Source organism: Mesocricetus auratus, unplaced genomic scaffold (genome assembly GCF_017639785.1).
Source record: "Mesocricetus auratus isolate SY011 unplaced genomic scaffold, BCM_Maur_2.0 Super-Scaffold_100020, whole genome shotgun sequence".
NCBI classification, from domain to species: domain Eukaryota; kingdom Metazoa; phylum Chordata; class Mammalia; order Rodentia; family Cricetidae; genus Mesocricetus; species Mesocricetus auratus.
Genome location: NW_024429201.1, coordinates 19,060,434 through 19,085,231, shown reverse-complemented (window position 1 = coordinate 19,085,231; position 24,798 = coordinate 19,060,434). Strand labels below are relative to the sequence as shown.

The 24,798-nt window shown below is 43.9% G+C and overlaps 2 long non-coding RNA genes across 3 annotated transcripts in view; one reads left to right on the top strand and one right to left on the bottom strand.

The window, feature by feature from the left end:
- The window catches only part of LOC121133175, a 46,152-nt gene extending 25,785 nt beyond the window's left edge, over positions 1-20,367 (bottom strand). Inside the window, exons 1-2 of one of the 2 annotated variants that reach the window (XR_005869948.1) lie at positions 19,838-20,367; positions 1,966-2,064 (exon numbers count right to left, since the gene is read on the bottom strand). This is a non-coding gene — a long non-coding RNA (uncharacterized LOC121133175). Of the gene's footprint in view, positions 1-1,965; positions 2,065-18,887; positions 19,013-19,837 lie in introns of those variants that run through there. The other variant, XR_005869949.1, reaches the window with a different exon arrangement.
- LOC121133176 lies at positions 18,911-23,898 on the top strand. Its single transcript, XR_005869950.1, has 2 exons — positions 18,911-19,044; positions 22,795-23,898. It is a non-coding gene; the product is annotated as an uncharacterized LOC121133176 (long non-coding RNA).
- The last annotated feature ends 900 nt before the right edge of the window (positions 23,899-24,798 follow it).

Here is a 24,798-nt window from a genome sequence, read left to right as displayed (position 1 = left end):
GTAGCAAACTTGATCCTGAAAGTCCCGCCCTGCAGAGACTGACACTGTTGCATCCATCTGCAATCCAAGGACTGTATACTTAGTTGTCCAAAGAAAGAAGATAAAGATGGAGATGGTTCTCAAGCCTTTTCATCTCTCTGTCTCCAGCACTTAGTGACTAGGATCTATGTTGGGTGTTCAGTAACATGGGATCTGAATGAATGAATGCTCAAAGACAGAATTAGTTCTCTCTCTGCTGAGGAAGCAGTCACAGAGGAAGTCTGCACCGTCTGTTGGGACATGAATGTGTAGCTGACAGCTGGGCCAGTAGCAAAATAACCTGAGAACCGCATCCTAAGATTATCCTCCTGGATTGTCCTGCAGAGTCCCTCTCAGCTAACCTTTGTGATCAGCGTGATTCGGGTTGGGGACGGGATTGAAAGAGGAGAATTCATCCCACAGCACCTTATGCCTCCCTTTCCGGGAAGCCTTTTGTGACCAATGAAGTCCCAGTATTCTTTGAACTTCTTGTTATCCACTGCTCTCTCCTTTGACTTCTAATTATATTTTGCCTATGACCATTGGCATGAGTGAGATGCGCTCACATTATCATGTTCCTACTTTTCTCTCAAACTACATTTAGTATTTGGGGTATCTTTCACAATACATAACATACAGAAGACATTTTCTACATGTTAGTTGGCAAATACCACCAACATTAACCTGTACTGTTTAATACGTGTCAAGCCCAGGAAAACAAACATTTATTCTACAACGTCATTCCCACAATAAGGTTGGAGTGGTTGCCCCCATTTTTAAGGTAGGGAAACTAAGGATTAAAGATGAGTCTCGCCAGGGTGAGGCTAAGACTTAAATCACACCTGTGGAGTTCTAGCACCTCTTTGATGGGTGGTTGGGAAGAAAGATGAGCTCCCCAACATATTCTTACATGTTTTGTTTTTCCTTGCAAGGCAAGCGTCGTTCTCGTGGCTCCATAAGAGATTATTGTCGGGTCCCTAAGTCATGAGAAGACGTCCACAGACACAAGAAGAGCCATGCTGAGTGACAACAGCCACTGGCTTCCATTGTGGCATTTGCCACTTGGGTACTCAGACCACCCAAAGGTCAGCCTGAGCCAGTAACCCTCAGAAGGGCAGCAGCTCATTCCCAACCCAGCAGTCAAGGATAATTACTTCCAAAGCCCCACCTCCTTGTAATCAGCAGAACCATTATCTGATAGGAACTGTGAAACCAAATGCCATCAGAAGAGACATTTCAGCTCTGTCTCCCTTTGCAGCTAATTTTAGCCCCATTTCCTGCTCTTCTGATTTCCTCACCCCTCTGCTTCCAGAGTTAATTGACAGGAGGCTGGAGACTGAGGTAGCCATGCCCACATCAGTGACAAGCGCTCACTCAGTGGTGATGGATGGATCTGTCCCTTCAGTGAGCAGGAAGGGCAATCTCAGAGTTCCTTTTCCCAAGGACAAATGAAATCACCTAAGAAGCAAGAGCTTCCAGCTGGGGGAGCTGGCTACACAGCCTGACCTCCAGCTGAGCATCTCCTGGGCCCAGGTCACAAACAAAGGTGCCCTCTCTTCCTACTGAGGCTTCTTGGCGGAAAGGTGGCACTGTTTTTGCACTAAAATGCCTGTTTACACAGGGACAACTTTTCAATGGCATTCATTCACCTGGTTCAAAACCAACCAGGCCCTAACCTGTATAGGAAAATCTGCAAGAACTCAGAAGCCAGAGTAAAAGAACCCCCACATCTCACTGGCCTACCTCTGAGATGCTTTTCAAATGAATTCCTAGCAAAATCAAATTAACCCAGGATTTGTCATCCACACGGCTAGACACTTCTATTCAGCCTGAAAAGAGAGAGAACTTTTTTAAAATAGCAAGAGAGGTGGGTTGTTTTGGTTTCCTGAGCAATTACCCTTTAAAGAGAAAAATCTCCATCTGTACCCTGAAATATAATAGCCTTACCCAGGGCAGCAGGTCAGATGACTCATCAGATCCAGGCCGACCAGAGTTGACTAATGCAATTCTCCCTTAGAGGCTCTGAGTGCTGGTCCAAATGTGATTCTGTCACAGAACAAAACATGATTGGAGGAACTTGGGCATTTATTACATGACACAGTTCAGCTCAGCTGGATATATTTTTGTTTTTATTTTTTTTTAGAAGCAGCTTTCAGCAAAACTCATGCCATTACCTACCATTCATTCTGAATTCAAACGGCCTGCTCAGCCTTTAATCAATTAGGGAACAGTTGCTATTTACCATGATAAGAAGCTAGTATAAAAACTCCACTTTTTTTTTCAAGTAAGACTTTAAGTAAAAGGATATGACCAAAGTCAAATGAAAAAAGAGGGATTCTGTGGAGGACACAGGCCTTTCCCATTGCTTCAATTTTTTTTTTTTTTTTTGGTTTTACGAGACAGGGTTTCTCTGTATTGTTTTGGAGGCTGTCGGTCCAGCCTGGCCTCGAACTCACAGAGATCCGCCTGCCTCTGCCTCCCAAGTGCTGGGATTAAAGGCGTGCGCCACCACCGCCTGGCTCCTTTTTTTTTTTTTTTTGAGACAAGGTTTCTCTGTGTAGCTTTGCAGCCTGTCTGCCTGTCCTAGAGCTGGCTCTGAAGACCAGGCTGGCCTCGAAGTCACAGAGATCCACTTGCTTCTGTCTCCCTTGTTTTCGTTTTTAAAGATTGCTTACTTATTGTATATACAATGTTCTGTCTGAATGTATGCCTGCAGGCCAGAAGAGGGCACCACATCTCATTACAGATGGTTGTGAGCCACCATGTGGTTGCTGGGAATTGAACTCAGGCCCTCTGGAAGAGCAGCCAGTGCTGTTAACCTCTGAGCCATCTCTCCAGCCCTCTTCAATTCTTTTATATTTGAAATGCTCTGTGTACCGACCCTCTCTTACTCTCCTAGCCCCTCAAACAGGCTTTCACCTGCTTGGCCCTATGTGCAACCTCTGATCTCACTGTAAACACCATTCCCTTTGTTATATGCCTTCACGAAAGGGCATGCCTAGTTTTCACAGCACTTGCCAAACTTTACATGTGTGTTGCTGTGGTATTTGATCAGCGTCTGCCGCTTCCACAGGCTGTGAACTGTCGCAGGACCGAGACTCAGTCTGCTCTTGCTCATCACTGCGTCCAGAATTCCCAGCATGCTGTGTGCCTGTCTCTTAAAAAATTCAATAAGCATGCGTTGCATGGATGGATGACATACTGGTTCTCTTCAAAGTCCACGATTTTGCATGGGAGACCACTGTATTTAACACTGCTATCATACTTATCAGGAAGTTAAGCTGAGTTGTCTAACGTTGGTGTGAAAGTGAAAATAATGATCTCAGAAATAAAAGCCTTTAGCAACACCTACTGAATGCTTGTCACTTGGTCACCTCTACTGTCTGTGAAAGAGCCTTTTGTTAAGGGGGAAGGATTTCTTTGTATCCAAACGTAAACGCATGGTGTTTATCCACACAGAGTGTCACTGTAGCACCAAATCATAAAAAGTTAACTGGCTAAGTTTCCAATTCTTCAGAACTGTCTACCACCGGAATCTCTAGTGACACAGCAGCCAAACTGTGCCATGATGTGACAAGTTCCCCATGTGACTTCTCAAATAAGTGAACATCTCTGAGGCTGTCTGGTTCCTTGCAGACACTAAGCACACCCTGACACTGCAGTTTTTAACTACAAAATCCAAAGATGGCCAGTGACAATATATGTCCTCGAGATAAACAAGGCCTCAGGAGGAAATCCCCACGAAGAATTAGCAGTGAAAGCAGAAATACGAATGCATGTATTGATCTTTTGTGTTCCCTTCGATGCAGAACATCCTATGCAAATTCTGAGCGAGCAAGAAAAGCACATGAACTTTGCCATAGATCCTCTCTCATCCTTTTTGGCAACTATTTTCTTTCTTTTTTAATGTTTTAGATTTATTTATTATTTTTATGTGTATGACTATTTTGCCATCAAGCATGTGTGTATATCATGTAGGTGCTTGGTGCCTTGGGGTGTTAGATTCCCTACAACTGGAGTTACAGACGGGTGTGAGCTGCCATGGGAGTGCTGGGAATTGAATCTGGGTCCTCTTCAAGAGCAACAAGAGCTCTTAATTGCTTAGTCAACTCTCTAGCCCTGCAACTGTTTTCTGTATTATCTTATTCGTCTGGCTCCAGGCACAGCCTCTCAGTCTCTTGCCCATCCTCACTCATCCGGTTCCCACCCATGGCCACTAAGTAGGGCACACATACTCACAAACGATATGACCTAATCTTCCTACTCATAAGACAACTTCATTTCCCAGGGAAAATTTAGTCTGGCTCAGCAAAGGACCCAAGAGGCTAGAATTGCATCATTGTTTTACTTCTGCAATTCCCAAGTGTCTTTTTATGGCTCTGGATACCCTGAGACGATCTAGCCAAAAAATAAGGAAAAGGAACAATAAACTCTGTGTCCTCAGTAACCCACGACACTGGCATTTATCAGCTTGCCCTATTCAACATCGAAGTGAGGCTTTTCATTTTTGTCACCTTAATATGCCCCTTGGCCGCAAGGGTACAACACAGCAAAACAGATGCAGCCAATAATTCAGTGTGCAACCGGTCAGCAGTCAGCATTATGCCTTCTGGAAAAGCAAGTCACTGCTGCTGTTTGCCAAGTGTGGTTCTTCATCAGCTCCTGACATCTTTGAAGGTGAAGGTCATTCCAGACAACAGCTAACAGGTTCATGCAAGTTTGCAAGGTCGGACAAACATCTTCTCCTCTGGCCTGCCAGTGGTGGCAGGCCAGAGTCCCAGCTCTCCCCATCAGTGGGGCAGCTAGGAAGCCTGTTGTTCTTCTGTCCGCTGTTCCCTTGGTAATGATGACAGCATTGCAGCAACCACATCCACACTGATAGGAGGCATGGAAACCATGCTGACACCACTGCCAGAAATCCCATGCCAAGCTGGGAAGCTTCTCCCAGCAGCTAACCACCAACATGAGTGGTCTACACGCAGTAGTGATCATGGCCAGCAAAGCAGCCAGAATATTGAAACAAATACCTACTTGCCAGTTGAGTGTAGACATCCTTGCACCAAACCCTCAGAGCTTTCTTAGTGTAGATACTTAGTTTTATTTTTCACATCTTTGTTGAGCTGGTCCTGTGTGTGTGTGTGTGTGTGAGTGATTTTGAACTACCTATTCATAATAACTACATCAGATTTTAAATCACCAAAATAGCACACAAACAGGCATCCTTTCACAGCAGGGTAAGGCTCAGACAAGTTATATAGGCTGGGGTAATGTTGGTTACCAGGTAAGGATCTGAGATGGGGTGAAGACATCTGTTGTAGATAGCACATGGACAGAAGAAGGGGGGAGGGGGAGGACGGGATAAAGAAATGGAGAGAGGGGAAGGAGGAGGAAGAAAAGAAAAAAGGAAAGAACAAATGAATAGCCAGTCTACACTGGGGAAGCTGAAGCAAGAGAACTGTTGAGTTTGAACCCAGCCTGAGCTACACAGCAAGTTTTGAGCTAGCCTGGACTATAGAAAGACCCTTCCTCCAGAAACAAAAACTAATAGGCCATGCATTCTCGTTGTTCAAATTTCCCTTGAACTAAAACAACTCTACAGTGAGGAGCATTCCATCCCAGTCTCCTCTCCAACTGCTTTCGCCACTCAGGGAGCTGCTATTGTTTTTTCCGCACTATTTCCTGCTGTTGCTATTTTACCCCCCCCCCACCTCTCTGTCTGTCTGTCTCTCTCTCTCTCACACACACACAAATCATTTACACACAAATCATTTTTAAAGAAAAATATAGACGAATACTATGTAATTTGCTTTGCTCTCCTCTCCCCATCCCAACCTCAGCCCCACTTTGGTTTTTCAAAACAGGGTTTCTCTATGTAGTCTTGGCTGTCCTGGAACTTGCTTTTTAGACCAGGCTGGCCTCGAACTCGCAGAGATCCACCTGCCTTTGCCTCCCAAGTGCTGGGGTTAAAAGTGTGCACCATTACCACCCAGCTTGTGTGTGTGTGTGTGTGTGTGTGTGTGTGTGTGTGTGTGCACTCTCCTCTTTTACAGTCACATGGTATTTTGGGCAGACTATGTAGCTAGCTCTATATAAACACTTGTGTTTCTCAACTCTTCCCCTATTACAATAGTTGTACAATGAGTGTGTACAAAATTCTCTTTGTACCTGTGCTAATGTTTCTAAAGGATGTGTTCACAGAAGTGCAATAGCTGTGTCTTTGTTTATGACACAAGATGAACCATTTGCTTTTTTGTCATGGAAACATCCCTGGGTCAAGATGATTACATCAAAACAATGTCACCAACACGAGTGAGAGATGAAAAGTACTGACCAGGGCTGGACAAGAGATTGGCCAACTTGTAGCTCCTATACCAACCATTTGTGCAATGTTATAGACATTGACTAGGTTTGGGCTACTCAGAATTAAAAATCTTTTAAATATAATAAAATAGAAACAAAGAAAGAAAGAAAGGTCTAGATGCCAAACTTTAAATAGTGTCTCCCAGTTTACATTTCCCAGAAATAGATGCCCTTAGGCAAAAACCAGCACTGACTCATAGACAGAACTTAATGGATCCACAGAACAGGAAGACACTTGGCAGGAAGGAGGGAGGACAGTGCCGAAGAAATGCCCCGATAAATGCTTCAGACACTGCTCCATAAATAAGACTCGTGTGTGTGTGTGTGTGTGTGTGTGTGTGTGTGTGTGTGTGTGTGTGTGTGTGCATCTCACCAGAGGCAGGCAGAAGTATGAGGGAGGCCTCTAATAACCCATGTGTCCTGTGTGTGTTCCAAAAGTCAATGCAAGCACATAGAAGAACCAATCAGTAGAGAGATCAAGGGAATATTAAGCAGAATCAACCTTATCAAGATGCCAGCTATCCTAGATTAATCCAGAAAGATCGATGTCTTTGAAAATACTACTGTGGGGGCAGTTTGAAACATTTTGGATTGGGTTTTTGAAGGAAGCACATGTGTTAGAACTACAAAGGGGAGGGGAGGGAAGGGAGAGGAGGGGAAGGGAAGGAAAGGAAGGAAAGGAAAGGAAAGGAAAGGAAAGGAAAGGAAAGGAAAGGAAAAGGAAAAGGAAAAGGAATTATTTAACTCAGGACTCTCCCTAGTGATGTCCTCAGGTAGGGACTGTGGGAGGGATCCTCAAAAGTGCTGGCCATCCTGGATCCATTGTTGGCTGAGGGAAACCTGGGCAGGCACCCCTAGACTGTGTGTCCATATGTAGACACTATTCTACAATTTTAAAATGTAAACGGAGCCAAAAAGTTAGAACAGGAATAATGAGCAGTTGCTTGACTTCCTAGATAGGATCTATGACTTATAAAAATGTTTTGATAATGATATAAAAAGAAAGAGGCAGAAAAGTAAAACATAAAACCTAGATAAAGACTCTGAAAATGAATTCAAATGTGGAATTGGGACATAATAAAGACGGCATTTCAGATCACTAAGGAAAATACAGATTATTCCATGATGTGTTAAGACAGGCAAGAAAACAAATAAATGGACCTCTGACTCATTCTTATGCCAAAGTAAATTCTAAATGAGTCACAGACTTAGCTATAGTCAAATGATTGCATAAAAAAAAACGTAACCATCCTAAAATAAAGTTTAGATGCAGAAAGGGAGTAGGAAAGAAAGCCTTTGCAAGAAAGAGGCAAACAACACTATAAAGAAAAATAACAGCTAATTGATTATACTATTAAAACTTAAAGAATTGGTGGGGGATGGCTGGAGAGATGATTCAGCAGTTAAAGTGCACACCAGCCCTCCAGAGGACCCAGCCTCGGTTCCTAGCACCCATGCTGGCTGGCTCATCCTGCAGCTCCAGTTCCAGGGAACAGCTCTGGCCTCTTCAGGCACCAGCATGTCTCTCTCTCTCTCTCTCTCTCTCTCTCTCTCTCACACACACACACACACACACAGACACCCATGCAAGTTAAATCATTGCTTGCCAAACGTATCACCCAATCAACCAAATTCTGTGAAAATTAACTTTTATGGAAAAATGATTTTATTGATCTTTGAAGATGCTGAGTTTGGGAGAACATGCTGTATTATCCAAGTCACGTTGATCACAGGAGTACGAAGGGGATTTAACAGGGAGGCAGAGAACAGGTCAAAGGAGGAAGTAGGAGATGGGCAAATAGATGTTTGATGTCACATGAGGAAGGGGTTCTGAGTCATATGATGTAGAAATAACCTGTAAAAGCCAGAAGAGGGGAGAGAGAGACTCTTTTTTAAAAATTTATGTATATGAGCACTCTATTTGCATAGATGCCTGCGTGACAGAACAAGGAAGGCATCAGAAGGTACAACACATCCCATTGTAAGTGGTTATGAGCCACCATGGGGGTGTTGGGGATTGAACTCTGAACTTCTAGAAGAGCGACCAGGGCTCTTAACCTCTGAGCCATCTCTCCAGCCCAGGGTCATAGTCTTTTTTTTTAATCCAATGGGGGCAAAAAATAGAGAAACTACCTTGATAGAAATACAAGCATTACTAGCACCTGTCAAAGGAAGAAATATCAACTGGTGCTTACACATGTAAAGAAGGATTTGTCTTTACTAGTCAATTATTCATCAATTGACACAGAAAAAAATGCTAACACTGCATTTGCAAGAGAGGGATGGGAAATGGGTACCAGCATGCTCTATGGGAGGGAAGAGAAACTCACACAATACCTGTAAATAATATTTACTCAACATATTTCAATATTTATGCCTTTTACACTTTGATCCTTTTATATTTTGACTCTACTTTCAGAGATTGATCCTGAACTGAAACTCACAAAAATTGTTCAAAGATATAAATATAAAATGTTCATTTCAGTATTACTTGTTGAAATGCAAATATCATGAAAAATCAAAATGCCCATAAATAGGAGATTCATTAAATAAATTATTGTATGTCCATAAACTAGAATCCATTGCAGGCATTAAAACATATGCACATATATGCATAAAAATATATTTTGAGTAAGTTGGTGTGTAAAACAGTGTACATAGTATCATACCATTATCCAAATCTATACTTTAGATAAAAATCTGGGTTTTGAATTGTGTGATGATGCATTGTTTATATTGGCGCCTACTGTAGCTTTCCATGTCCCCTTGCCATGTGACCTTGCATTACACTGAGGTAGGAAGAGTACTCGTCCCATAACCACTAATGGTGGGTTTGGCCCCTGGACTTGTTTAGTCAAGGAAGCACAGGCGAAAGTGACAATCTGTCAGTTCCAAACCAGACCTTGAGAGGTATTATATGGGTCTGCTTACACCCTTGCATTCCTGCCAACACCACAAGAAAAATATGCCCTTGGAAGCTGCTGACCCAAGAGGAATGTAAAGACAAGTGGGGTGGAACCAAGTGAGACCTTCAGCCGAGCCAGTCAAACCACAATCTAGGAGAAGATATTTTAGCCAAGCCCATGAGAAAGAAAGGCAAACGTGTATTAGATGCCACTGAATGGTAGTGGGCTTATGAAGCATTGCTGGGTCAGAAACTAAGACATGTGTTATTTAATTATATACGAACAAGAGAAATCTGGAGAAGAAATTATCAGACTGTTAACCTTGGCTTACTCTAGGTGGTAGGGTTTGGTGTTGTTTATTATTCTTTGGGTAACCTCATCAAGTCCCGTCCACAATAACAACTCAGCCTCACTCCCACAATCCAGTCCACACATCCAACTACCCACTCAACATCGACATCTCAAGGTCTTGATGTCAACACGTCCACAACTGGCCCTCTCACACCTCCCTTAGTGACACTGTGTCACCCCCTCCCAACTGATGGCAAACTCATTCTCCCAGTTGCTCTGTCTAGAAGACTTGGGGTCTTTTGTTAGTTTGTTTGTTTGTTTTTCTTTCCTCTTTATGTCCCACATCAAGTCTAGCAGCAATCCTGCCAGCTCTGAGATGGTCAAAGATGCTAGGACCTCTCACATTCTGTCTACACTGCTGCCAACCTGGTCCAAACCTCCATCTTCTCTCACTTGACTTTACCGTGAGAGAATCCTTCCTGGCCTCACCACTTTTCCCCTTTCCCCCAACAATTTAATCTTTACATTTATTAATCTCTACATTTCAGATTAAGCATTTTACAATGTGAAGTTAGGTTCTCTGGTATCCTGCATGCTCTCAGCGTCATTGCCTCTCTGACCTTACCAGTGTGTGCTCTCTCCCTAACTCACCTGATTCTTAGGTGTGGATGAGTTTTCTTACCCTGGAGTCGGTATGCGGGTCAGACTCTGACATATCCTACCCAACTGTATCAAAAGCCTCTTCCTGTAGGTGCCATCTTTCTGAAGAGATCTATGCTCTGCCCTTTCCACTTAGACATCAGCCCCTTCCACGTTGCCTCAACTCTCTTTCCTCCTTATCTTGTGACACTTTTTTCCACTACTTATCATGTTCTCACATATTAGTTGTATGCTTTACAGAATCGTTATATTACTACCTTCAAACATCTGAAGGGCAGCTGATCATCTGCCTTGTTCTTGTTGAATCCCAAGTGCTGAAATCATAACTAACACACAAAAAACTGTATTTGTGGGATAATGATGGAATTTATTTGTAAAGTCTTTTCTATAACTAACATGTATTATTTTAATAGTCAAAAAATTTTCCAAATGATTGTTTTTCTCTTCAATCAACTTTTTTCAGAGCCTGTTTAATCCAACAACAAAAAATATCTCTCCTTGAACTTGAGTAGAATTAAATCCCTGTAACTCCTAATTGGCATTCACCCTCAAAACTGACCTGCAGCATGGTGCCCACCAACTGTCCTGGTGCTGAAATCTCATTAGTTGACTTTCTTTCAGGCATTGATGATTTCTTTTCAGGATACAAATAGTCTCTTCAGTCTAGTTAAACTGTTAGAACAAGAAGAGGGATCGCCTTTCTAATATTTCTAATATTTCTAAACAAGGGAACTCTTGTGTCCTCAGAATCCTTTATAGGTCTTATTTTGTGACAAAAAGAAAGGAAATTGCATAATTATTTACATACTAAGAGTCAACACCACAGCATGAACACACTCTCAGGAACCTCTCAACCATGGCTCACTTGCAGCTAGCCTTCACTGTTTTGGTAGACCCATTCTGTTCTAGTATTCAAACACTAGACAACAGAGAATAGGCACTTACTTCTCCCTGCCTTTATCAGCAGTAGCTCCAGCAGATTCTCTGTGCCCTGGCAAATTTGCTTGAATTCATTCTGTCTCCAGCTATACACTAAAATCTCTGCAGTAATTACTGGAGGCTAAAAGCTTTTATAGCCATGATTTCTATTGCTGTGATAAAACACCATCACAAAATCAACTTAGGAAGGAAAAGGTTTGCTTCAGCTTATTCCTTATAATCCATCATCCAGGGTAGTCAGGGCAGGAACCCGGCTCCAGGAACTGATGTAGGCCATCATGGAGGAGTATTGCTTACTAGCTTGCTCATCGTGGGTTGTTCAGCCTGGTGTTTTATAGCACTCAGGGCCAGCAGCCCTGGGGTGGCACTGCCCACAATGAGTTGAACCCTCCAATGTCACTCATCAACCAAGAAAATGCACCACATCTGCTTGCCCACAGGCCAGTCTGGTGGGGGGCATTTTCCCAATTGAGGTTCCCTCTGCTAAAGTGATTCTAGCTTGTGTTGAGTTGACATAGAAACCTAGCCAGCACAAGTAGCATTACTGCTCAGAGCTAAACCAGCTTCCCCAGAGAGGTACAAAATCTAAGGGACAGGCAGTATGGTCTCAGCTGAGAGGCAGGGACAGCCCGTGGTCAAGCACACAGATTATGAGTCACATTGTGTTTATTCCAACTCTATTTCTGCATAGCCTAAGCAAACTCACAGTGTCTGAGCTGAAACTCAAGCCAGTGAAGTTCACAGAGTAGCTAACTACTGCAGGGCTTTCTTGAGGACTAAATGACTCATGCTTTGTACAAACTAAATCTCTAAGAAGTTTATTATGCAAGCTCAGCTGCGTGTGCCAAATCCCTTAACCACTCCCCTTTGAATGAGTTTGGCACCCAGTTCCCTTCTACCCAGAAAGTGTAAAAGAGTTCCTGGCTTAGACTTCTTCTGTAGAGCATTCCCTGGCTTTCCATGTGCATCAATTCAACAACTCCAAAAACAGTGTGTTGTAAGAGTGCTTTCCCAGGCACGCCATCTGCTCAGTACTCACAGCGAGCAGGCAGGAAGCAGAGAACCGAAGAAACAGAACCCAGGTCATGCTACCCTGAAGAGAGTCTCTGTCTTCCAATGCTCAAGAAGGAAAAGCCTAGTGTTTTCAGAACTAGTCTGGTGCCAATTAGAAGTCAGTTGCTTTCAGGTCTAAATGTCCACGATCACTTCCATCCCACACTTCTGCAATCCAAACATGACTCTCCATTGTGATTTGATAAAATATATCAAAGTGTACAATTGTAATTAAAACTTGAAATGTCTCCCATTTCCATGTGATTTAAAGGTATCAGTGCCAAGCAACTTCTTGAAGACCAAGAAAAAAAACAAAAAAGGTTTCCAGAACGCCATGACCGAGATCCATACCAAGTGTTACAAACTGAAGGAAACCTCAGAAAATCCTAACTCCACACAACCTACTCAGATTTCCAACACTTAACCCAAGTGGTCTCATTTGGATAGAAAGAAAATTCCAGTCCTTGGAGAATTAGGTTATGCTCACGTGGATTAAAAGAGAACTGTGACTGGGTTGAGGAGACAACATTTTATCTGGGCCGTGAGGAGTCCTCCTTTTGCCATGAGAATTTGTCTTAGAAAGCGAAATATGTGAGGCTGGGCTTGGGATTGCTTTGGGAAGGGACCTGAAGGCACAATGAAACAATTCTACTTAGAAATACACTACAGTTTGCCAATTAAAAACCATTTCTGGAGGTAGTCAGGCTTAGAATAGAGAATGTAATATGGGATAGACACCTGTGTAGCTGGTGAGAAGATTCCCTCCATCAACTTACGCTGAGAGATTGAGATGCCCTTCCTAATGACACCGGGCAGGAGGGAAGGTGGCTCCGCCAGTCAAAGAGCTTGCTGCAGACATCAAACGGTCTGAGTCTCATCCTTAGGACCCATGGAGGAGAAAATAAACTGACTCCACAAAGTGGTCCTCTAACCTCCACATGTACTGTAGTACCGTGCTCACACACACACACACACACACACACACACACACACACACACTCTTGCGTGCATGCATGCATGCATGTACACACACACTACTACTAGTAATAATAATAATTAATAAATAAATAAAAATTTAATGAAAACGAAATACTGAGACTCCCTGGGGAATGAAGAATGTCAATCTAGAATTTTAGATTACCCAAGTTATTTTATGGAATTCTGTCCCTATTTCTCTGCACACCTTCTGGACAGTGAGGGATCTGAACCAGGGCATCTCCAGGTCAAAAGTCAGATCCTGGAAATAGAGGCCGCCCTCTCACAAAGGCTCTTTGTTGTGGAATTCCTTGCCACTGACACTGTGGGCTTCCTGTAAATACAATCTTTAGAAATTAGCATTTTATTGATTTTGACATGTGCTGTCACTGATGCTCTGTTTTATGTGTTTTAATTAAATGTTATTGGTTCCTGCTGTGTCCTGCGGCAAGTCCTGGAGGGGAGTGAGGTTTCATAAATCAGACCTGGAGCTCGAGTTAGGAGTCCATCAACCCTTCTCGCCATGTCACTGGAATGATTTGCCCCAGATCGATAAAGAATCTTTGATGCTCTCGTTACTTTGGAAGAAAGGCGTCTTCCATTAATCCCCCACCACGCCGTAAATTCACAAAGCCCTTCTCCAAATCTCACCTCCCGTGACATTTCTGCTGCGCCCAGAGCCAGCACTGCCACTCGTTGCTGCAACCCTGTCCGAGCCCCCGCATCTGGGGACCTTAGGCTGGTTTCATGACCCTCGGTGTAGGAACCGATTGTTGTCTGGTTGGCTCCACCCGGCCCCCTTGTCTTTGTTCCTTTTGTTGCTTACACTGCTCTATAGCTCCATGTCCCTGTTAATTGTAAACTCCTTCTCCATGCACGTGTTGTCAAGGATGCCATTTTTATTGTCCTCTCTATCCTACATGTCTGCCTGATATACAGTGCCTGTTAGCTGAATCTAACTGAAGAGTGTGAGGAAATTGCACGTCTCTCAATCAGAAATACTCTAGAGTCAACTGAAATTCATCCCAGCACCCCATCTGGGACATCAAAGACCACAGCTAGAGGAAGAAGAGACTGTGGGGTTTTTTGAAAGCATCACCCTGCATGTCAAGCCCAACCAGTACTGATGTGTTAAATACGAGTATCTGTTATATAGAGTAAATTCCTAGAATACTCTGGAGACAAAGATGGAAAAGATCATTTATTAACTATTCTTTGCTTATACTCGATAAATATTTTATTAATTTAAATTTTATTAATTTATCATTAGCACAAAAAATGATAGGTTGTATAATGACATTGTCATATGTGTATCATCCCATTACTGTTCCTTGTATCCCCACTGGTTTCCTTCCTGTCCAAAATTGTCTCCTTTTTGCTTTCATGTCTTAAATGTAGTAAATACACAGAGTTAAATCTAGATTCTGCATATGAGAGAAATCATGATGGATTCGTCTTTCCCCATTGACCTCCTTTGCTTCCCTTTCCCTTTATAGACCCTTTCTTCCCCCACTTGTAGTCTCTTCTGTTTCCATAGTGTGTGTGTGTGTGTGTGTGTGTGTGAGAGAGAGAGAGAGAGAGAGAGAGAGAGAGAGAGAGAGAGAGAGAGAGAGAGAGAGAGAGAGAGAGAGATTCTGAAAAACATTTGAATTAAGACACTGGAAGGAGATTTAGTGGTTTGAGTAAGAATGGACCCCATGGGTTCATATATTTAAATGCTTCAGGAGTGGCATTATATGAAAGGAAAAGAAGGTGTGGCTTTATTGGAGGAAGTGTGCCATTTGGGGTGGGCTTTGAGGTTTCAAAAGCCAAGCCAGGCCCAATGGTTCTCTCTCTTCTTGCTGCCTGTGGATACAGATACGGAACTCTGGGCTACCATGTCTGCCTGTATGTTGCCATACTCCCCACCATGCTCCCCACCATGCTCCCCATCATGCTAGTAATAGACTAAACCTCTGACACTGTAAGTTAGCCCCAATTAACTGCTTCCCTTTATAAGAGTTGTCGCGGTCATGGTGTCTCTTCACAGCAACAGAATACTGACTAAGTTGGGGTGAGCACTCCAGCAATCCTAGCACTGGCTACATAGTGAGGTCTTGTCTCAGAAAGGCAAAAAAAACTTTTTAAATAAATAGGAAAAAGGAACATCTCCCTCACAAAAGAAAGGAAGAATATTTAAATGTATAAGTGACAAGAATTTATTATTGTTTATCATTTTATTGCTGTATTACAGGCACTGACACAATAAGCAACTAACTGTTGGATAGAAAAAATAGATAAGCAGCCAGGCATTGGTGGCGCACGCCTTTAGTCCCAGCACTTGGGAGGCAGAGGCAGGCAGATCTCTGTGAGTTTGAGGCCAGCCTGGTCTACAGAGTGAGTTCCAGGACAACCTCCAAAACAATACAGAGAACCCCTGTCTCAAAAAACCACAAAAAAATAGATAAGCATTTCTTGAACAGAGTATTTGGGCCCAGAGCAAAGACAAGTGTCCCTTGGACTGCCTGTCATTTTAACCCAAATCCACCTTCCTCCCAGAAGCAGCCTTTGCCTGCTAGCATTTTCATTTTTCTGAATGTCAAAAGTTTCTGGGGGCTGCTTGATTACTTAGCAAACATTCATGGAGCCCTGTGAGTCATGCTCCATGCTAAGCATGCCACACAACTCATCTAGTCCTCACAGCAAGTATTGCTGTCTTCATAGTAGCCATTGCTACTGAAGCATCATCTCCAACTACTGATAAGGAAATTCTGGTATGAAAGAAATGACTACATGACCTAGTTCACATAGTGGGAGCCAGAGTCAGTACTTAAAGCCCCAGAGCCCCCTCCACCACACCTTTTGGGGGAAGGGGATAGAGACAGGGTTCCTCTGTGCAGTCCTGGCTATCCTGGAACTCAGTCTGTAGACTAAGCTGGCTTCGAACTCAGAGATCTGCCTGCCTCTGTCTCGAGTTCTGGCATTGGAGCCATGTGCCATGACCCCCTAGCCAGAGCCTGCCTCTTTAAGCACTAGACTACCTGTCTTTGTTCTAAATCAGTTGGTTCTCAACATGTGGGTTATGCCCCCCCTTTGGGGTCAAATGATCCTTTCACAGGGGTTGCCTAAGGCCAACAGAAAACACAGGTCTTTACATTAAGATTCATAACAGTAGCAAAATTATAGTCATGAAGTAGCAATGAGTATGATTGGGGGTCGCCACAACATGAGGAACTGTGCTAAAGGGTTGTAGCATTAGGAAGGTTGAGAACCCCTGCCACAGACAGATCTTTGATGGCTCAAGATATCTGAAGCCCTAGGTATCTGAGGCTCTAACATTCAAGGCTATAGCCTGACCAGAGCTTTGAGCACATGTAGTCCTCACACTTAAAGAACATTTGTTAAGATCAACTGTGTGTCTGGACGAACCTTACCAGATTTACAGAACCCTGGCCTCATGTAGCTTACATTCTAATGATAAGAAACAGGAAAATATCCAAGAGAACTAGCCAACACACCAACTGAGAAGTCATCTTAAATGTAACAAAGGAAACAGAGCAGACTAATGAGCTCTGGGGGAGTGCCACAAGGCAGGAGCTTGAGAGGAGAAAACTGGCGGTACAGCAGGGGTTTGTGGTAGATTCTTTTCTGTCACTGGGATAAAGCACCATGACTGAAAGCAAATCAAGAAAGGGTTTACAGCCCGAGGTGGTGGCGCATGTCTTTAAGCCCAGCACTTGGGAGGCAGAGGCAGGAGATCTCAGTGAGTTCAAGGCCAGCCTGGTCTATAGAGTGAGGGCCAGGACAGTCAGGACTGCTACACAGAGAAACTGGTCCAGAGAGCTAAAGTCTCTCATGATGACTCAGGCATGGCACTGTAAACAACAACCATGGTGAAAGGAACAGGAAGTCGGCAGATCACATTTTTTTCCACACACAAGAAGCAGAAGGGACAAACAGGAAGTGGGATGTGGCTATAAACCATCAAAGCCCGCCCTCAGGGACAGACTTCCTCCAGCAGAGCCCCACCTCCAACTTCAGACTGTGTTCAAATACCTGAGCCTACGGGAGACGATTCTCTCTCAAACCACCACAGAACTCCAGACTTGCCACAGTGTTAATTCCCAGTAAACACTACATGGGCCCTTTGCCTTTGTCCCTGAATGTCTCTGAACAGCCCATTCCATCTGGGGTCACTGAGCATTGTCCCCGGGGTATATGTCCGTCATGGTCAACACACCTGTTCATCATGTCAGCAGGCCTGTCTATCATGGGGTAGCAGTCCCATAATTGCCTTTTGGGGGTGTGGCCAGCCATGTAGGCATCTTCCCAGCTTACAAGTTGAGTCAATTTAGACAGATTAACGACCCCAAACTTCCGTTTTCTGGCATAAAAAGTAGGGTCACAAGGTGCAGATCTCATGTCACTATGACTCATGGTTCATTTTGACTGTCAACTTGATAGGATCTAGAGTCACGTCGATAACAAATCTATGGGCCTGCTTGAGAGGAACTTTATATATTCAGTTACTTAAGGTAGAAAGACCCACCCTAAATGCAAGCAATATCATTCCATAGGCTGTTGTTCTAGACTGAATAGAAAGGATAGAGTGGGCCGAATCCGAACTATTATCTTTCTGAGCTTATTGACTGTGGGTACAATGTAAGCAGACACCACTTGCTTCTGGCAACATGGCTTCTCCATTGTGGTGATCTATATCCCTCTGGAACTGTAAGTCAACATAAACCTTCCTTAGGCTGTGTTTTTTTTTTCAAGTATCCTGTCATAACAACAAGTAACAAACATAAGATCCTATTCCTGTGTCAGCACAGCCCAGGGCTGGAGAAAGAAAGTACACATAGGCAGTTCTCATGAAACGGTGAGTATTTTTTATTGCTCGTACCAGGAATTGATCCCTCAGGTTTAAATACTTCCTAGCAGAATATACCAGAACCTCTGGCACCAGCTATGTTGTCTTCTAGACTGATAACAATAGATTACTGGAAAGAGTCTGAAAGGCATGATCTGAAAGGTCTACTGCTTCCCATATAGCATTATCTCTTTTGCTTGTTTTTTTTATGTGGCATGCTGGAAATTTCTAGTCTTATTCATTCAAAGTCCCTCTCCATTCTATTCTGTTTCATGTCAGCTTAAGCAGGAAGTCATCAGCAACATGACCTCCTGATGGAGAATCAATAACTCAAAGTGTAGAGTGCATGAGCAGAAAACTCAATTCTCGACCAGATGAAAAGAGAAGATGATTTAACCCAAGGAATGCCATGGCAGGATTTCTACCCGATTCCGGAGAAAGAGACTCTGAGGACTGAGGGGAGGCCTCCACCCTGTCTATGTCAGTGCTTTTAGCTTTGTTAAGGACCAAGCCCTAGCGCCATCTCCTGGTGGAACTGAAAACTGGATAAGAGTCATTTCATGCAAGGACCCTCCCTCTCCTCGATAAGAATTCAGTTCAGGAGAAAAACCTGCAATTCTGTCAGAACAGCTGTGCTCTTCAACCCCCTGTGAAGTATCTAGATGGAGACTAGATAAGAATGCCGGCCTGTTACAGTCCCCTCAGGGATGGCCCCTGCTCTGCCATCACTTCCTTTGTTTCCGTAAGAACTCATTGCTCATCTCCTTGGCAGAGGCACCAGCCACCGGAGGCAGCTTGTGACAGACAGCCCACTCCCACCCACATACCCATCCTACCTGTGGACCCTCTTCTGCCCAAATTAGCACCTTCAAAGACTTCTGCTTTCTGGAGATACTTTAACAAAGAAGTCATAATGGAATCCGTGTCCAGAGTCAGACTTCTGCCCACTGCAAAGCTGCAAGGCCACGCTCACCCCAGACCCAGAATTCCACGGTAAGGATCCGTTTGGTATCTTGCCCTTCCTAGGGAGAGGAAGGACCCCCTGACCGCGTGGCCCCTCACTTTCTAAGTCCTAGGAAGATTGGGTGGTCTAGATCAAGGGGCCGCCCCATTCAGCTCCTTACACACCTTCAAGCCATGTGACTTGACATCATCAGGCAGAGATTCCAAAAGAGCTAGAAAAATGAATCTGCAGACTTGTTAACCAAGGAACAAAGCACATTCCAAGAAATCCTGGATTATCATTATCCTCAGGAGAAATGTGCAAGCCAGTTTAACACAGGAGAGCCTCTGGTTGGCTAGCTCCTTCAAGCTCTGCGGGATGTTATATGTGAACTTGTGTTAGATACCGTGTCCTGAGCCTTTTCTGTGTGGTAGACAATGTGTTCAGCCCTTTGCCAGCGGTTCCTCTCCATCTTGGTAATGCCCCGTGCAATCTGCATGTGTGTTTTCACTTAAGAGACAAAAAAAAAAAGTGTCAGGGAGAACGTGAGTAATTTCCCCAAATTTGATCTTACAGCAAATAAACGGAAGAGACAGAACTCAAATGTGTACTCCCTAGTTCCTCTCCATCACTATAAAGTGTTTTTCAGAAGCCAGGGATTCGGGGTTTCCTCCGGCAATGTTGGCAAGAGCACTCCTTATAGTCGCAGGACCAATGAAATGGAGATAATAGTCTCTAAATGGAGGTACTGTGAATGTGTGTGCCAAGTAAGAGCCTGGCGCTGCTGTAACATCCGTAACATCCGTAACATGCGTATCATCCGTAACAGCCAGCGCTTCTTACCCCTTCTCGCGGAACAGGATGCAGCCAGTCAAATCCTCCTTCCAGTCCTCTCCTTTGGTCATTACCCGAAAGCCTGCTTTTCAGGGCCCTGTTAGTAGTTTCTCACAGTGTCCACGTCTGACGATTGATTTCTCATGGCTATTTGCAAAAGCACAAATATAAATGCTATTAACTGGCAGTAAAACCAGCCAGCCGATTCTAAAAGCCGGTGCTGGCAACTGTCCGTGGTCTTCGGGGACCTTTGGTTTGCCAGGTCCTGCTAATGCAAACATTTCTTTTGATGTCAAGATGCCAAGGGTGGTAACCTTGCCTCTTGCTCAGCATTTATAGAATGACGTCTGACTGGATGGAGAGAAGACACTCTTTTAATATAAATCAGAGAGCCTTCAGAGTTCCTAATGCCAGAATCAAGCATCCCGGCTCAGTTTATAGATTTCTTTCTTTATTCCAGTAACATTACTTTTTTATTTTGATTAAGAAAAATTAAGAAACTCAATTGGCATTCTTAGGTCATCCGTTGGATTCCTGCACTGGACACTGAACATCAAAAATGTGCAGATACACAGACAAACTTGTTCAAGGCGCTCACAATCTAGTGTCAGGACACAGCTTACACATGACGCAACCGGAGAAGCAGAGCCAGCAGCCACAGCCAGTGCGAGCAGGAGGGCTGCGGACAACAGCAGTTACTCATGCTCAGAAGGGAAATCGGAAGCCCACAGCTACGTGCTTGCTGCGCCTGCTTTCCCTGTATCTTACCTTGCCTTCTAGCTGATCTGTAAAACGACAAAGAGAAACCCTTTTTCTCTTTTTAAGAAACCACACACACTTCAGTTGCTGTATTTTCCTTGCATGTGGAACTGGGTTTCAGAGAACGTCCTATGCAAGTCCGTGGCTACTTTAAGCAGACCTGCCTCTGCTTCTTCTCCCCCCCTTCCCCCTCTCATTAGTCCCCTCTGTTCTCCTAGACAGTTGGATTTATGCATCTAGATAAAATCCAGGACACAAAAATGAGAGAGGACACACAGTGTTTGTCTTCCTGAGTCTGACTTAATTCACTTAACATTATCTCTTGTTGTATCCACTTTCCTACAAATGACATAATTTTATTCTTTGGGACTGAAATTTTTCCATTAAGAGCGCATGTATACCACATCTTTATTTATTCCTCTGCTGCAGGACATCTAAGTGGGTTCCATAACTTGACTATATTTTTTTTAGATTTTAACACAATTACATCATCTCTTTCTTCCTCCAAACCTTCCCATATCCCTCCCCCCTGCTCTCTCAAGACCATGGTCTCTTTTTCTTTGATTTTTGTCACAAGTACACATATACCCTGCTCAGTCTGTGTAATGTGACTTACATGTACATGCTAGCAGGGATGGCCATTTAACTATTCTTTTAACACAAGCTTTTGAGTGCTGACTGAATCAGGTAACATCATGGTTGCAAGGATACAGTGTTGGGCCATGCCCTGGCCTTGCCTGCTGGATGCTATAGTGTGGTGGGAAAGGGGATACAGTGTTGGGCCATGCCCTGGCCTTGTCTGCTGGATGCTATAGTGTGGTTGCAAGGGTACGTGTTGGGCCATGCCCTGGCCTTGTCTGCTGGATGCTATAGTGTGGTGGGGAAGGAAAGGAGGACAGACAACAAGAAGTGAATGGATAAATGCATCACACGTTCGGTAAAGACGATATCGAGGAAGAAAAGCCAATCAAGGCATTATCGGATGACAGTGGGGCTGTGACAAGGGTAGTTTAAGGAGTGCCCTTGGTCAGTTGATATAAAACCAGGGGCGTGGAGTAAGTGAAATCACCCAAACTAAAACCTAAAGGAAGGACATTCCTGGAATGAGGGACAGCAACTCAAAGACTCTGAGATAAGGAGACTCGGGACCTTACCAGAGCAGAGGAGGTGGGTGTGGTTGATCGCTGTGGGTGTGGGCATTAGAGGAAAATGCAAAGAAGGTGGGGGAAAGCATGAAGGTTTGGTCCGTAGCTTCATGTGTGAGAGCTAAAGTTATGTTTTAAGTTTACATTACTGTGCTTAAGAGATCTATAAAACAAAAATGCCTCTAACCTGTAAGTTTCATTTCGGAAATTACTACACTTAAGGAGAGAGAAAACTAGGGAGAGAAGTTCAGAGACCAAAGAGAGTTTCAGGCATCTCATGACAAACTGGGAAATAGATCCTGCCTTCTTTGGCCCCCTGAGTCCAGGGAGCTGCTTCTCTCCAAAGACCCCTAGTGTGGTTGCCTGTTGGCGCTGTTAAAGGTGCTGAGCCTTTCAGTACTCATTTGTCCATGTTTGATTGGCATTGTCATCTCTACCACTTGTGACAGATGTCTGTTGATTCCATTGGTCGAGACTAAGACCACTACCACAGTTTAAAGCCAAATTTGAAGCAAGCTTCAATTAAATACTGCCCAGATGGATGGGCTCTGGCTAGGTCCATAACTGGGTTCCCAGTAAGTGGCCTCAAGTCATATTTTGCAGGGGCTTAAGACAAAACCCATAATTCAAGGCATTTCTCACAAGGTCCAATCAGGGACAAGCAAACATCCTGCCTACATCCAATCAGGGGCAAGAGTCCATTCTGACACGTCTCCTGGCCACGTGTGATCAAGCACATCTGGTGCAATCGCTCAAACAAACTTGTTTAGGGGACTGAAAACATGTGGCTTGTTACCTCACATAAACAACAGCCTCCAGCATTTCAGAAACTATCTGTCCTTGAGCAAGGGTCTTTCAGATCACAGGCATTTTTGTTTCGTGGATCTCTTAAGGATAATGATTAAAACTTAAAATGTGTCACCAAAGTTAAACAAATGCAAGTTAATTGGATTTCCTAGAAGCTCACTGAGGTAGTGCAGAGCAAACAGTGGGGGGTGAGAAACTTAGCTGAAGACTTGTGTTTTGACATAAAATTCATGTAACTGCTGCTTTCCATTCCAGACCTCCCTGTGAGAACCTAGGTGCAATGGCTTATCTTATTTGGTGAGAGAACATGGTTCTTGTGAAAACACAAGCCATTGCCAGTATGAACGGGTTACCACTACAGCGTGGAGATCCTCTGCCTCTTAGTCATCTGTGAGCATCAGCGGACATGACTGTGAGCAACGAGCACAATCTGAAAGACTCAAAGCCACCGCACGTGTCTGGGTAAACTCCCATAGAAGGTGATGTCGCAGAGGAGAAAGCATCCTCAGTAAATGGATATTTCTGTTCCCCAGACAGCATTGCCAGCATCCCAGAGCAGCCATGTTCCTGATATTCTGTTTGTTTAATGTCTGGCAACTGCTTGGATTTAATGACTTGGGCATACACAGCTATCCACACAGATTAGAGAATGTGTCTATTTGGGTGAGGATAAAGAGAAATTGAAGTATCTGTGCATCCAGGATGGAAGAAGCATCAATGCCACTGTGACTACATAATGCTCTGCTAAAATGTTTGAGGGGCTCTACCGTGTTGCCCTCCAATTCAGAGTTGGTACAACCACAGGCGCCTTGGCTGATAGGAGCAGGAAGGGAGCCATACTGGAGCTAGTGATGCCGAATGGGCGGGCTGCTGCTGCCCTGCAGTGGGGATTGTTGAAACAGCAGCCAGAGAAGAGGATTCTCCAGCCGCCAGCCAGGGAGGAAACAGGAAATATTTACTGTCTACAATCCCTGTTTTCCGTTCGCTCTCATGAACCACACAAGAAACAGCAAGTGAGGGAAGCCTTCCCCTACTCCAGCTGCGCTGTGCAGCGTAAAGAGTACGGGGAATATGACGGAAAGGGAAAGACACATTTCACTTGGTTGCTTTACCTCGTCTTCCTGGATTGCTAGTTTTGTGGGGTTCCTAATAAGATCGGTCTGTAGAAGCCAAATCTACATGTGGCTTCTGTTTTGCTTTCTTATACTGTTCGTTGATTTTTGTAGTCCTAGACATGGAAGCTTGTAAATACTAATTCACATCCACAGACTCCTATACACACTTTTGTACTAGAAACAGAATGACAAATCCCAAGATATGTTGCTTTGGGGTATAAAAGCTATCTCAATCTGTGGCAAATTTTGTTCTTACAGACCCCCCTTTTTTATTAAGTATAAATTTTAGGCAGCAAACTATTAATAGTTATTATTAATCAAAGAGAGGTATTTGTTTAAAGCACAAATTTAGTTTTTAGTTTTATTATCATTTGTTTTATTTATTGTTATTTATGTGTATATGTCTGTGTTTGTCTGTGCTTCTGTCTGTGCCTGTATGTGTGACTGTATGTGCCTGTGTGTGTGTCTGTGCCTGTGTGTATGTATGTGCGTATGTCTGTGCCTGTGGGTGCATGTGTGTGTGTCTGTGTGTGTGCCTGTGTTTATATGTGTGTGTGCGTGTGTGTGTGCCTGTGTCTATATGTGTGTGTGCTTGTGTATGTATTTCTGTGCCTGTGGGTGCCTCTGTGTGTGTGGGGGGTGGGTACCTATGTGTGTGTGTGCACATTTCTGTGGGTGCTCTCAGAGACCAAAAGAGGGGGTCAGATACCCTGGGTACTCCCGTTACACATGAGCTGCCTGATGTGGGTTCTGGGAACCGAGCCCCAGTCCTCTGCAGGAGCAGCACATGCTCTTAACTATGGAGCTGTCTCCCCAGGCTCACAAATTCATTTTTAACCGAATGTTCAGTAACCTAACAGTGGCCTTCACAAATTGATGCAAGAAAACCCAGTAGGGGACTAGTTGGTTAGTTTGGGGGGGGGACTAGTCAACCAGGGATCTGAAATACTAAATATGCAACAAAAACAGGAAAATCTGAATGGCAATAAAGTCTCTATTGTAGTTAGAGTACTGGATCTAACCTAAGGGAACTGACGGTATTCCTTTTGGATGTGAGAAGGGGACATCCAGGTCAAAGAGCGAGAGTGACTTGGAAAGAGCTTAAAACAGTAAACTAGAGGGAGAAGGACATTTTCCTAATCCA